General features: G+C 36.7%; 1 protein-coding gene and 1 long non-coding RNA gene across 2 annotated transcripts in view; one reads left to right on the plus strand and one right to left on the minus strand.

Annotated features, from left to right (window-relative positions):
* LOC139130843 (uncharacterized) overlaps window positions 1-13,736 on the plus strand; it is a 105,947-nt gene that overhangs the window by 85,554 nt on the left and 6,657 nt on the right. The window lies entirely within an intron of this gene.
* Window positions 1,987-5,167, minus strand: LOC139130838 (uncharacterized). The gene is made up of 3 exons (XR_011551994.1): window positions 4,807-5,167; window positions 3,375-3,448; window positions 1,987-2,039 (listed from the first exon to the last, which is right to left on the minus strand). It is a non-coding gene; the product is annotated as an uncharacterized lncRNA (long non-coding RNA).

The following is a 13,736-nucleotide window of genomic DNA, read 5'->3' on the forward strand; positions in this document are numbered from 1 at the left end:
GTGGCGACGCCATTGCCCATCAGTTGTGCGTCGAAACTGTCACCGTCTGCAGAGAGTGGAGAAGTTGGGGCAGAGTGAGCATGCAAATGTTCCTTGCCGCGGGTTGTAGGTCGCCCGCGACCCTTCCGTTGCTTGGTTCCCTTTCCCTGCGGAGTTGTGACTTTAGTTGGTGCATCACTCGGGGTGATGTTAGTGGTGGCCTCAAGCCGGTCCTTTGGTAAAGCTTGGGCAGAAGAATCGGTCGGAATTTCGATGGAATCGGTTGGAGAAGCCATGACAGACGTACAAATTATCAAGAGCTCCCAGCTCAGCAACGTGAAACCACTAATGAGTATAAACTGATGACGCATGCGTGTGTAATTATGGACCCTGATGACCACCGAGGCCGCCCTTCAGGTTCCCAAGCTGATCAATATGATCATTATTATGTCTCTAGTAGTACAGCATTCATTTCAAACGGTATCAACAGAGTTCAACAATGATATTCAAATGTTTAAATTTCATTAATAATTGTGTCTATAAATTTAATTTTCGAAGAGCTATTTTATTTTGGCGAATGAGAAAACGACGTAAACGGGTGCTTAAAAGGTACAGTTGACAAACATATAGCTGTGATATCGCAGCGGTACTTGTGGCATGTATCGAACGCGCTTGGGTCATTTGGGTCATCGCCACAGTCGGGACTGTGGGACTGTGGCGATGACCCCAATAACCCGAGCGTTACACTTCATGGCAGAACCTTGTAAAATAGCCCTTTCTTTTCTGGTGAACAAAAAAATATACCCCTGATCAAAATATGCATGGGCTACCAGCCAGTGTTACTGGGCTACCAACTTCAAAATATGGTTGTCCAAGTGGACTACCAGGGGAAAAGTGAATTTCGAGCCCTGGGCAACATTAAACTGAAACATTTAACTTGTAATATTTCCCCTTGTCTTGGCCTGCTGGGTTTAAAAAAAATGTTTAAAGGTATTTAGGGATCATGTTAAAATTTAGCCATTGCTACCATGGAAAGGGAGATGTATCTAATCGTCAGAATCATAGAGTTTATGGGGTCACACCCGGTCACACACACAAAAAATAAGCACCACTACATGGCCATAATTTTACTTTAGTTAAACAATCAGAAATATATAATTTGTCTTCATTATCCTTCCGGGAATGAGGCTGAGAAATCAAAATAAATTATTATAAAATGAGCATTATTATACGTTGTTAATATAAATCCATAAAATAAATAAGTAACAGCCCTTACCGAAATGATACCCATTTACATAGTGTTTCCTACGGGTAACAAACATGTGTCATATGCATGTTACCTACAGGTTTCAAAATATGTGTCTGACCATATTGATTTTAACTTTTCGTTATGTATTGAAAACATGGACAATACATGTTGGAAACATGTATGGCTTGAAATCCAGGCAGTTGCACCCGAAATCTGTGCTGCTCAATGAAACATGTTTGTCACATGGACATAACACCCCTCCGACATGTTGGCAATCAAGAATCTATTCTCTTCCATGAAGGTCCCTCTCAAGGGTACAAGAGCTTGTGGAATATCTTTCCCGGAGAGCCCAGAATTAGATTTTCTGGATCTCTTCTAGAAAGATTAACAGGTTAGCTGCCACTCTGCCTGGCAATTAGCTGCCTTTCTGCTAGTAGATTTCCTACTGATGTGCTTTATAAAATCAACCTACCTTCTGCACTCTGAATTATAGTCACCCCAACAACTTGAAACTTTTTTATCAGTGCTGCTGAGAAACTGCCATCACCTTACCACTTCAGAACACTCTGCTGCGCAGACAAAAATAATGCGAGAGCTAAAAAATTTGGTAGGAATAAAATTTAATCCACCAGATTTTTAAAGCCAATCAACATAATCAACATCAAACTGTTAAGTTGAAAAATGTTCAAGTGTCCATAAAGTCCAGAACTTGATATTGTCATGGCCATGAGCTCTTTTTAAAGACCTGTGATTGTCTGTATGGTTTTAGTTATTGCTTGACCTGTTATCTTGAGGTTGTCCTGTGCATATGCTGGAAAAAATAAAAAAACATCAAGTTAGATATAAAGCTTATAACAAAAATATGTAATGTTAAGAGCACGTGTGTTAGAATCCTTGCTAAAAGCTGACAATTTTGACTCTTTCCACAGCCATCAAACATTGAAGAATGAAATTCGCATGTAGTCAGAAAATAATGTACCCTCAATTTGCGAATGACCCGATGTGATTTGTTGTACAAGTACCCTTCAATTTGCGAATGACCCGATGTGATTTGTTGTACAAGTATCAATCTGTTCATATTGCAAATAGCTTCAAACTAGTGTATCCATAGACAGTGGAATCAATGGCATAAAACAAAATATATTTTTTCAGATGATTTATCCCGCAGGAAAAAATGTTGATTGCCTCTTTATTAAGTCAATGAATTTTTAAAATTATTCATGTACGGAATAAGACAGAAACGTTGCCACAAAAATTGATCTGTACTTTATCTTAATGTATATCTGCCAAAACATTTTATCCAAGTATGTTATTATTTAATTAAAACTTCATCAGTCAATTATGTATGATTTGCAAAGGTTCAAGTGAAGTAAATGTTTATTGGTATAATTCAATTAAAATTGTACAGAGTCTACTACGTAACGTCCACTCATTTGGTTTGAGTACACATTGCATATCTACATGAACATTCTCAAGTCAAATTGGAATGCAGCATAGGAAAAAGGTAGGTCTTTGTATTAAAGGGGAGTTCACCAAAGAAGATTTTTAACATTTATTTTTGGTCACTTATTCAAGAATTGCCATTTTTGCCATTTATAACTTGATAATTTTTACAAAAATGGATAAAAATAGTGGCAGAAGTTGCATTTTTGGGCTTCATAAACTAAATTTATTTTGAATGATGGTAAAAACAGACCAAGCTTGGCGCTTTCATCACATGATATGGCAGGGTACATCTTCTGATTGGTATGGCATTGTACACTCTCTCACATTCATGCTAGGCTGTGAGCATTTGCATAACATACACAATAGTTAAGCAAATACATAAAGCCTGGTGTGAACATGAATGACAATGCCACACCCATCAGAAGATGGTCCCTGCCATATGACCTGATGAAAGCACCAATCTTGGCACCTTTTCCCCTGATGAAGCCCTATAATGCAACTTTTGCCACAGATTTTATCTTATTTGTAAAAACGGCACCATTATAAATGGCGAAAATTGCTTTTCCGGAATAATTGACCTTAAAGCTAGAACATATGTAAATATCACCCGTGGCAAACTTCCTCTTTAAGCCAAGCTCGAATGCAGAGACTAACTGAGAGTACTATTCATTTAGGAATCTTAAGGTTGAATTTTACTTACCATTTAATGTTTCAAGGTTATGGGTAAGTCTTTGATATCCAGCTCGTAGTTGTTTTCTTTTGTGAAACAAAACTCTGTTGAGAAAAAAAAGGTGAAATACAATATTATAAACACATTATGATTAGTAATAATGCCATTTGATGTTTATATTCTGCTCCCCACAGAATCCTTAAAAGTACAGTGCATTGTTTGAAAACATGTCCTTCACAAGTGTAATAACTGTTGTTACTGTTGATAAATGAAATCTGTCCAGTTATACATTAGTATACTGAAATAATTTGCTTGCTCTATTTAGTTTACAAAAAAAAGCTATCATGTATCTGTGCTCTCCCTGTCCTTCATAACGTTCATAAATTAAGTACAAATATGAAAAATTACGGAAAAAAGTAAATGCATGATCGGCCATTTACACTTTTGTAGCCTGATTTTCTGTTAAGATAATGATTTCTCGGGAAACACTCTGTCATATCTCATCTTTCAAAAACTACTCTGCCCCTATCATCAGCCTTTGATCGACACATGGTGATAGCACAGCCCCTCTACTGTAGTGATAGCCAGCTTTGGAATTTGACTTGTGCCCACATGAGCAATGAAGTCACCCCAAGTGAATAATTATCGAATTTCAAAGCAATCGGCTTTACGGTTTCAGAGGAGAAGGCAATTGTTGACTGACGACAGATGGACAGACGACAACCGAGAAAGTAGCCTATTTGATAAGCTCTGAGTCCTTGACAGCAGAGCAAAAATATACGAGAAAATTGCAAAAAAATACAGATAAATAAATTTCACCACAATTTTAATAAATCTGACAGAGGTCAACCAAGGATCATGCATATAAATTTTCAAAACAAAATGATTTTTTGACCAAAAACCCTAAAAATTGCCCCCAAATTACAACCATAAAAAATTAACCACAATTCGGCTATTTTTGGCTTGGCTGTCTGACTGAATTGAATTTTGCCAATGCATTTTATAACAATACAGATATACAAATGATTTAGCTACACTAGCCCTGCGTACAGGTCTGTGTGTTCTCGGCGTTATACGGCCTCCACCAAAGCCTTGCAACGGTCTATGGAGATAACTAGGGCTCTGCGGTCCGGATCCGGACTGCAACGAAAAAACGGTCTTTTTTTGACGAAATTCTGCTCTATCGAGGCAAAATCCTTTCCCTGCCTACCTTTACCTCCTAACCGACCCAAGAAAAGGTGCGATTAATTTCTCCTAACGTCCAAAACCGTTCGTTTTCTGAAACATAACGTACTCGACAGGTTGTTTACGACTTTACCCATGGAGGTCGCCATTTTGAATCTCGCTAGCGCTGCAACTTGCAAGACCCCAGTTATCTCAATAGACCGTTGCAGGGCTGTGGTGGAGGCCGTAAAACGCCAGGAACACACAGACCTGTACGCAGGGCTACAGCTACACTTACCTTGAGTAATGTAGATGGCATCAAGGATGGTTTTTGTCACCATTCTGCTACCATTACATCGCAAAATTTGAATTCGTGTCAACCACCGGTGGCACATACTTGAATAGATCCGTAGACTGTACAGTGACGCCGTCTCGAGATTCGAATCGCCCAGTCTTCGTGGACATGCAGAGGAATCCGCTACAATGGTATTTTACAGACTCAACTCATTTTCTGACGTCTGAATCGTTCTCACCAAACACCAAAGTCATGATTTCTTGTGTAAAAATGACAGCGATTTCACAGCAACGGAGACAGCTAACGTGGAAAATGAACCAGTTCAAACCGACGTTCAAACTGATCAAGCCTCGTTCTGGTTCATAACGGAAGTCAAGCGTCGACCCCGTCTTACTTGCGATCAGAAGATTCGATTCACTGGAATTTTTCGGCAACAAATTGAAATTTCTGTGCACAAAATTTATACGACAATTACGGTTACTATTCTTTGTTTAGAACAAAAACAAGCGTTTTTAAGGCGTTCGTTTAATGACCTCTGACATCACATGACTAACCTTTGACACGGAGTCAGCTGTTGCACAGAGCCACCGTGACAGAGCCCAGAGTACTATGAGCGTAGAGTTAGTGCAAACCTAACTTATTTCGTGCGTCCATCCTTAAAATATTTCATGAAAGTTACTCAAGATGCTTTTAAAGTCTACCGGTAACTAATACTTCGTCAAGCTTTAGTTTTGCAGCGAGGCATTCTTGTAAACCCTGAAGTATGCGCCATGGAGGTTGCTATAACCATGGCGGTACCTCTGCTACCTTCATGCTATAACGTAGAATGACCGTGAATTTAAATATTTTTTCCATTACTGAAACTCAATGTGTTTGTGTCATGGGGCTGACAATTAACCACATGGTTGTTTGACTTCGACAGTAACTGCTTTCAATTCACTCGATGTTGAAAACGAAAACAAAATACATGAAGATCTTATTGGTCCAGTGCTCGTGATTATGAGTCGTCAATTTAAACAATGAATGTTTACAAACAAAGATGACATTGGTTTTTTTTAACAAATATGTCAACGTTAGCACAGTTGAGCATGGATGTAAAAAATAGATTTACATCCATAAGTTGAGCAACTGCATACATTAATCGCTTCTTTATTTAGCTCCGCGGTTTTTTGGTAAAAAAATCTTCTCTAAAACCCCATGTCCGATTGCTTTGAAATTTGATATGCAGTTCACTTGGGGTGACCTCAGTTAGGTTTGTTCAAATCAAGGTGACATTTTTATATCTGTACTTTAAGGCAATTTTTGTCATTTTTGTTCAAGAAATATTAAAATCTTCAAAACCTACAAGTCACATAGCTTTGATATTTGATAGATAGGTCCATATAAGGAGCTTTTCCAGATATGTTCACATGTGCAGAAATACATAAATTTCTATTTTCAAGATAATTTTTGTCAATTTTGGTCAAACTATTGTTTTCGCCAAAACTACTTGCCTTATAGCTTTGATATTGGTATACAGATTCATAGGGATAATAAAAATGTTATGCTTTCAAACGATGATGACATCTACAATATTGTAATTTCAAAAAATGAGTTTCTCAAAACTTAGGAGTCTGATAGCTACGACATTTGGTATGCTGGTCACTATACAGATAAGATGTGATGTATTTTATAAAACTGCCCTTCAGGAAAAAAAACTAAGTCAGAAATACACATATATTAAACATATTAATCTCATGTAAACAGTGCATGACCTGGAATCCGCTCTCAGACTTACCTGTTTCAAACATGAATGCAAAAAAATAACATGTTTGATATATGTATAAACAGCACCAACAGAAGTGTCCTTGGGCATAAACACTTCAGCAGCTATTTGTAAACACCTTTTGTGCATATTGATTTCCAACTATCATGCACTGTGTATGAATCTGGCATGCTAGAAACAAGTTTTCACTTTGTCATTTCGGTAAGGGAGTGAATTATGTTTTAAATTAAACAAAAAAACTGTGCGCTTCTGTTACTGCTTGTGATAAATATAATGGTACATTGGGTGATAAGGAGGATTGGGTTTGGATACTAGTGGAATTAATTTCAGGACATAAATTAATTTGGAGGCATAAACTTAATTCGATAAATGCATAATAAATATAAATTACACTATAACCCAAACGGGATTCAAACCCCCACACAACTTACGGCAACATCGCCGGCTTCTAGGCCTCACACAAAACCAGTCGGCCACTGCTTCCAACCTAAAAGAGTTGGTTACAGTAACCAACTTAGATGTTGCAATTCTGTGCGTGACCGAGCAACACGGTGTGCGTGGAGCAGACGACACACAGACACAGTACACACACACATATAGTAATCGGAAAAGCACGAAGCTTTTTACTGAGCTATCAGACAGACTCTGGGACAAGAAAATATCTACAAGCAATACTGTCCACTCAGGTTAAAGAAATATAAATACACTATAACCCAAACGGGATTCGAACCCACACACACTCACGGCAACATTGCCTAGACTGCTAGGCCTTACACAAAACCAGTCGGCCACTGCTTCCAACCCAGGAAGGAATATACTATATACTGTAAATGTTATATAGTATATTAGGAATATACTATATAACACTTATCTGGGATGACTGCATGAAACACAATTAAAAATGCTTGAAAAATTATTTCTGGTCTATGTAAAATTAATTCTAACACACTAAAATTAACGGAAAACATAATTTTGACCAAAATGACCCCAATATACATTATCTTTATCATTCTTTCTAGAATGAAGGCAAAGAAATTACAATTATTATTATTATTATTATAGAACAAATGTTAAAAGTTGTTACTTAGAAATCCATAAAATAAATAAAAAACAGTGAATTATATTTTAACATAGACCCTCTCGAGGGTCTATGGTTTTAAATAAAAAAACTGTGGTTACCGAAATGGTTACTATGGCAACATAAAACAAAAATGAACATGGAGTTCATGCTGTTATAAATACACTTAGGAGAGCATTTGCATAGTAACTGGGATTACTTTTAATGGACTTAGGAAAAAAATTGAAATTTTAAAACGCAAATAGGTTACTATGGAAACACTGGCAGTAAAAAAGGATATCATATTTTGTCTTTCTAACCCGAAATATCCCTTCGATATAACACATTCTGTTGATTCCTTGATTTTAGATGGAATATTTGAAAAACTGGTAATTTTTCTACTGAATGGTTGCCATGGAAACATCTCACATAAAATTAGTGTGATTTTTTTTGGTGTGCTAAGTAGAAAAACCCTTATTGTCAATTTTTACATCAATCAATAGTTCTTTAATATTATTAGGGAAAAAGTAACATTTTCAATCCCAGAATAGTTACCATGGCAACTCAAAACATTAAAATATGTCTTTTTTTTGTTCTCTGACCCGAACTCCCCCGCTTGATAATTTTCATATCAATCAAGTAACTTTTCATTGGATATTAGAAAAACTGAATTTTTCAACCCTTAAAATGGTTACCATGAAAACATGGGCAGTGAAATCGATATCAGATTTGGTCTTTTCGACCCATTTTACCCTTATAGTGAAATTTTCACGGAAATTGAACCCATTATTCGACTCGTGTGATGTGGCCCACAACCACACTCGCAGCAATACGACCCCACCAAGAGGTGATATCGAGCGATAACCTCTTTATCATATACCTATGCCCACGTTATTGAATGAATAAATCTCGTATATTAAAATATGATATGTTCACTGTGGTTTTTCTTGATGGACTACATTTGTTTGCGTCATCTTGCTAAGGCGGATTGATATACTAGCGTCTGACGTAATCGATCAGCTGGCTCATTGACAATTATTTTACGGTTGATCAGAGAAATCTTGAACTCTGTCATCAAACACGTAGGATATCTACCGAATCCGTACGGTACATGCAAGTGTTGTGTTAAGTATTATTTTCCAGAACGCATTTACCATGAATACATGATATTTTTGAAAGTTGTGCTTTTGAATTTGCCGGTCCTCCGACATGTCCGATAGCACTTTGCTTGTCGTCTGCGCGTCTGTGCTTATGCACTGAAGGAACAGCTGGTCTGTCATCGATCTGTCAGTGCTTCTACGGTGTGATGCTCTGCTCTTTAATTTGTTCAAATTGGTAGCACTAATAGCAGGCTAATCCGATATCGACACATGTGTTTTATTTAGTTACCCCACATTTCCCTATGCTTCAAAACCCTGCCACTTTTGGAGATTGGACATGATATCGTAGTCAAAGTCAAGATCATAGACGGGCACCATGGTTTGTTTTGATTAGGGAGCCACCATGTAAGTAGTCCGGTATGCAAATCAACAGGCCGTATCAGGCTTTGTTATGTAAATCAACAGGTCGTATCACTTTTTCATATGCAAATATTCAAGTAAATAAAAGGAAGACGCGCTGATCATTCCTTTCATATGGAAATCAACAAGGCGTATCACTTTATTGACATGCAAATCAACATGATAAATCATGTCACTGAACTCAGTACAGACACAATACAGGGCATAGGTATATGATAATTCGCGTCATTATTCTATATAATACTTATATTAAATACTTATATTATTATTATTATTATTATTATTATTATTATTGTACTTGGGCCTCAGCCCAAGTACATTTGTTTTCATTCCGTGGGAAAAAACTCTGTAAGGTATAACCATTTCTGGCTGAGACCAGGGAGGGCAAAATATCTTGGCTTCATCTTTCTTGGCATAATAAATGGCGTAATGATGTTAACTGAATGGAAGTGCTGCTCTCAGCCAGTCTTGAATAAGTGAGATGTGAATATTAATGCTTCTCTATCTGAGTTTTTGCCACAAAATCTTCTGAATATAATCAAAATGTGCATCGAAATGCAACAATTAATGCACCCTCCGTTTCCTAGGCGATGGCACGACCCTTGCTACACCTACTGGACGAGCCAAAGTGGGAGGGGTAATTTCAGTTTGGTCGAACAAGAGGCTCGAGACCAGAATTTAACATTTAAACTTGAAACATGTTTAATCGCTGACAAGATGTGGACTAGTCTTAATCGAAGTAAAATTGTGAAAAGGAAAGGTTTTATATCCCGGACACAATGAAAAACATTACGACTGAAAACTGTACCCCCAGTTGAGAATAGTAATGCCCACAGCGTTGGAGAACACTTATCCTTGAGCAAAGAAAAACAGACCATCATTTCGAAATAGAGCTGCAGATTCGAGAAGCTCGTTCAAAATAGCTAGGTACACCCCATAAAGGGGTGGTTTCGAGTTTTGAGGGCAAATTTCGCCTCCTTCATATAGAAATCGTACGTTTGTTTTTCCAGGAGAACACACCATTTGACACAAAATTTGCATGTAAAGGGGTCGCCAGTAAGCACGTGGTCAAATCTGGCATAAGAAACAATATGAAATGTTGGGTAAAGCCAGTCCAAAATAAACTGATTTGAACTTTTGTGTTTTGTAATTTATACCACTGCAGTAACATTACCTTTTTTTGACAACATCACACAATGTAATACGTTTTGAAACTGAATACTCCGACGTATTCTGTGTTTCCTTTGCTAAAAAATACGGTATGCCGATTACCATATAAGGAGATGATGACGTCAGGACAGATTTGTAGTGTGTTTGGTCCTGGATGGTGCACGAAGTTTTGTCAAGGTAGCTTGTGTATTTATTTCCTAAATGGGAGAGATTAGGGTCGATCTAAACGAAGGCCGAAGAATGTTATGATCCTCTAAGCGAGCTGAACTCTAACGCGAATGGTTGGATAATTTGGAGGATGTCTAGAATGATCTCGTCTCATTAAGATTATTTGGCGGTCAGTATTGAATTTCAACTGCGTCACAAGTTTGCGAAATGAGTATTCTGTCGAACGGTCAACGAACGATATTTTAGAAATCTGGAGACATGGCACATCGCATTTTTATTTTAATATTTTATATTTTACAAAAGATGTAAGAAGCAATGATTTTGTCGAAAATTCTGAAAAAAATATAGGAAGATTTGATCGCGAACACATTTTCACTTGGGGTCAACTAGCTCTGCGTACGATGCTGTGTGTTCCGCTACAGCTAATCGCCCCGCTCACCACAGCCCTGCAAAGACCCGTACGCGTACGTAGGGTCGGTGACTTCAAATCCATTTTGGGACTTGACGTAAAAAGCCAAATTACTGCCGAAATTCAGTGTTCTTGGGCCCAAGTCGTATCCCAGCCTACCTCAGCTACTCGATCGCTTCCAAAAATGACAGTCTTTTATTCACTTCTCGTAAATAACCGTCGATGTCGGCAACTCTCTCGCTAGCCCTGCGTACGATGCTGTGTGTTAGCTGTAGCACATAGCATCGTACGCAGGGCTAGGGGTCAACATGGGGTCGCAGCCATGTTGCCTCAAAACTTATTTCTGTCTGCACTCAAAACTCAAAAATGTCGGATATGAACCTGAAAAATCGATGCAATTTTGTCAAACTTCGGCGAAATTTCAGCATATAGACAAAATTTCATCTAGGTAAGGTAAATTTACTGAAATTTGATCGACAAATAATCCTGAGCTTGAACGTGACAGCTCGCCTTCTTAGTCCAGTCAATCTAGGTTTAACCTAGGACTAATTGCAACAGAAATTATTCTTCACCATGACCTTTGGAAAGGTCTCACTAATGACATATTAAAAGTATAGGAAAATATAAGGGGTGCAAATTGGTTAAATTTGCATATATTCAAATTAGCTATATATCGCCTTTAAAATGACCGCTATACTCACATTTTGGACATGTAAACTGAATTCAAGTGACTATTTTCATTGCAACACAATTTAGTAAGGCTCAACAAGATATTTTCTAAATGTCTTGAACAATAAATATTATGCAAATTAAGTAATTTGCATATATTCGCAGTTTTTCCACTATTTCAGACAAAATGAATGTTTAAGCTCATATTTAAACAATTTTTTTTCTCAATGAAATTGTTAAGGTTTTGCAAGAATTACCTAAAACAAATGAGGTTGACCTAATTTGCATGCTAATTATTTTAATACAAAAGGCCTAATTTGCATAATTGACACAAACGGTCTTCTGAATACAATAAGACTACAATAGCTTCCATTGACATTTTCTGGTTATTCAGAAATGCAATGAATAAAGAGAAGAGTTTCAGAGCATTACTATTTAAATAAAGGGAATCAGAATTCTTTCTTTGGATATTCTTCTTTCTTTTACGACGATAAGGTTATTCATAAAAAATCATTGGACGTGTTCAATAATTTGACATCAATTGTCATTTTCAGTCATTTTATCCTCAACATGTTCGATTGCAGTAAAATTTTTGAAGGAATATTTTATGCTTTTGGTCACTATCTTCAATGACGATGGAAATATTCAGTTACTAATAAATGGTTCCCCACACTTAACAGTTGTGCCTGTGAATCATCTTTCTCATTATTAAACTATCATTAGTATAAATACGAACATCATTTGAATCACCATGATGGTAGTGGTGATGACAATTATTATAATGGTCATTATCATATCAAAATTTCTTCCTCTTCCTCTCTGTTTACATCTTCCTCTAGGTGGTTCATTTGTTTACAGCCAGAATCCTTTCGTTGACAACAGAAAGTCTAGATTTTGCTTTCTTCTGGGGTTATTCATGCTGCTGCAGTTCATGGTAGAACCCATAAGTATGGGGAAGGGCAACTCAATGAAAAGATGTGAAGCATAGGATGATATAATTGTACTGCGTATCATATCAGATCTTAGATGTGCAAGTATCACTCATGGGGCTGTTATGTAATGGACTTCCCATTTGCAGATTATTAGACTTTTGTATTATCACCAATAAGATCGATCACTTAAGGAATTGAGAGTCTGGCAAATCTGAGGTGAGACTTCCATAAGGTTCAAAATACAGGATAATCAATTTTATGATAATTTGATGTCCAAATTTGATATCCTAATTGATAAACTCGTTAACGGCAGCTTCTGTGATGCAAATCCCTTCACATTTTGGTTTTCTTGTTCCACGGTCATGAAAATTTGAAAGAGCAGCTAGACCATGTAACATTATGAAAAGTATCTAGATTTGCATTTACCAGTGATTTAGATTATCATGATTCAATCAACAGATTTTTTTCAGTTTTTCCTTAAATGCTATGGCTGTGTACGGTAAGATTAAACAGGAAATCTCTCTCTTCAGTCCATTATATGACTTTATATTAATTTTCAATTGTTGTCTTCAAGAAATTTCAAATTTTGAGAAATGCAGTGTCCTTTGATTATTGTAATGTCTTTCAGCTGATAAAGGAACAGTTTCCTTATCTATATTTCATGATAATTGGCAATATAGTATCACAATTGTACCTCTACATCATCATAATCATTATAATTTATTTATCATTATTATCATAAATTTCTGTATGTGGCATGAACAGGCAAGTTGCACACAGTCAAAAGTATATCTGATTTACCAGTGACCACACAACCTGGTCTTTAATTACATTTTACCAACACTTAATCTATATTAGTAATACGGGGTAAGGGTGAAAATAAAAGAAAATAGAGCTGAAACACAAATTTTCTTCAGCCTCGCTTAGTACAAAGTGTTGGTTATTTGGCCAAGCATTTTGGTATGCATTAAGAAAATCCAAATCTTCCAGTAAGTTGCCAATGTTATTGACATTATGCAAATTCTCTAGATAATTGAAATGAACTATACGAATAAATCATTGTTTATTTTTACAGGGCTTTTCATTCTGTAGGCCCTATTTGTATATAATCATTACAATGAGTTAAAATACACAGAAAATAAATAAACACGTCAATTTCTTTGTACTGAGCAAAATGTTCATTCAAGTTATAAAATGGACATCTTTCGATAGGAAGAATTTAAAGTATTAAATAACTTAAACA

This window comes from Ptychodera flava, chromosome 4 (assembly GCF_041260155.1).
Source record: "Ptychodera flava strain L36383 chromosome 4, AS_Pfla_20210202, whole genome shotgun sequence".
NCBI lineage: Eukaryota > Metazoa > Hemichordata > Enteropneusta > Ptychoderidae > Ptychodera > Ptychodera flava.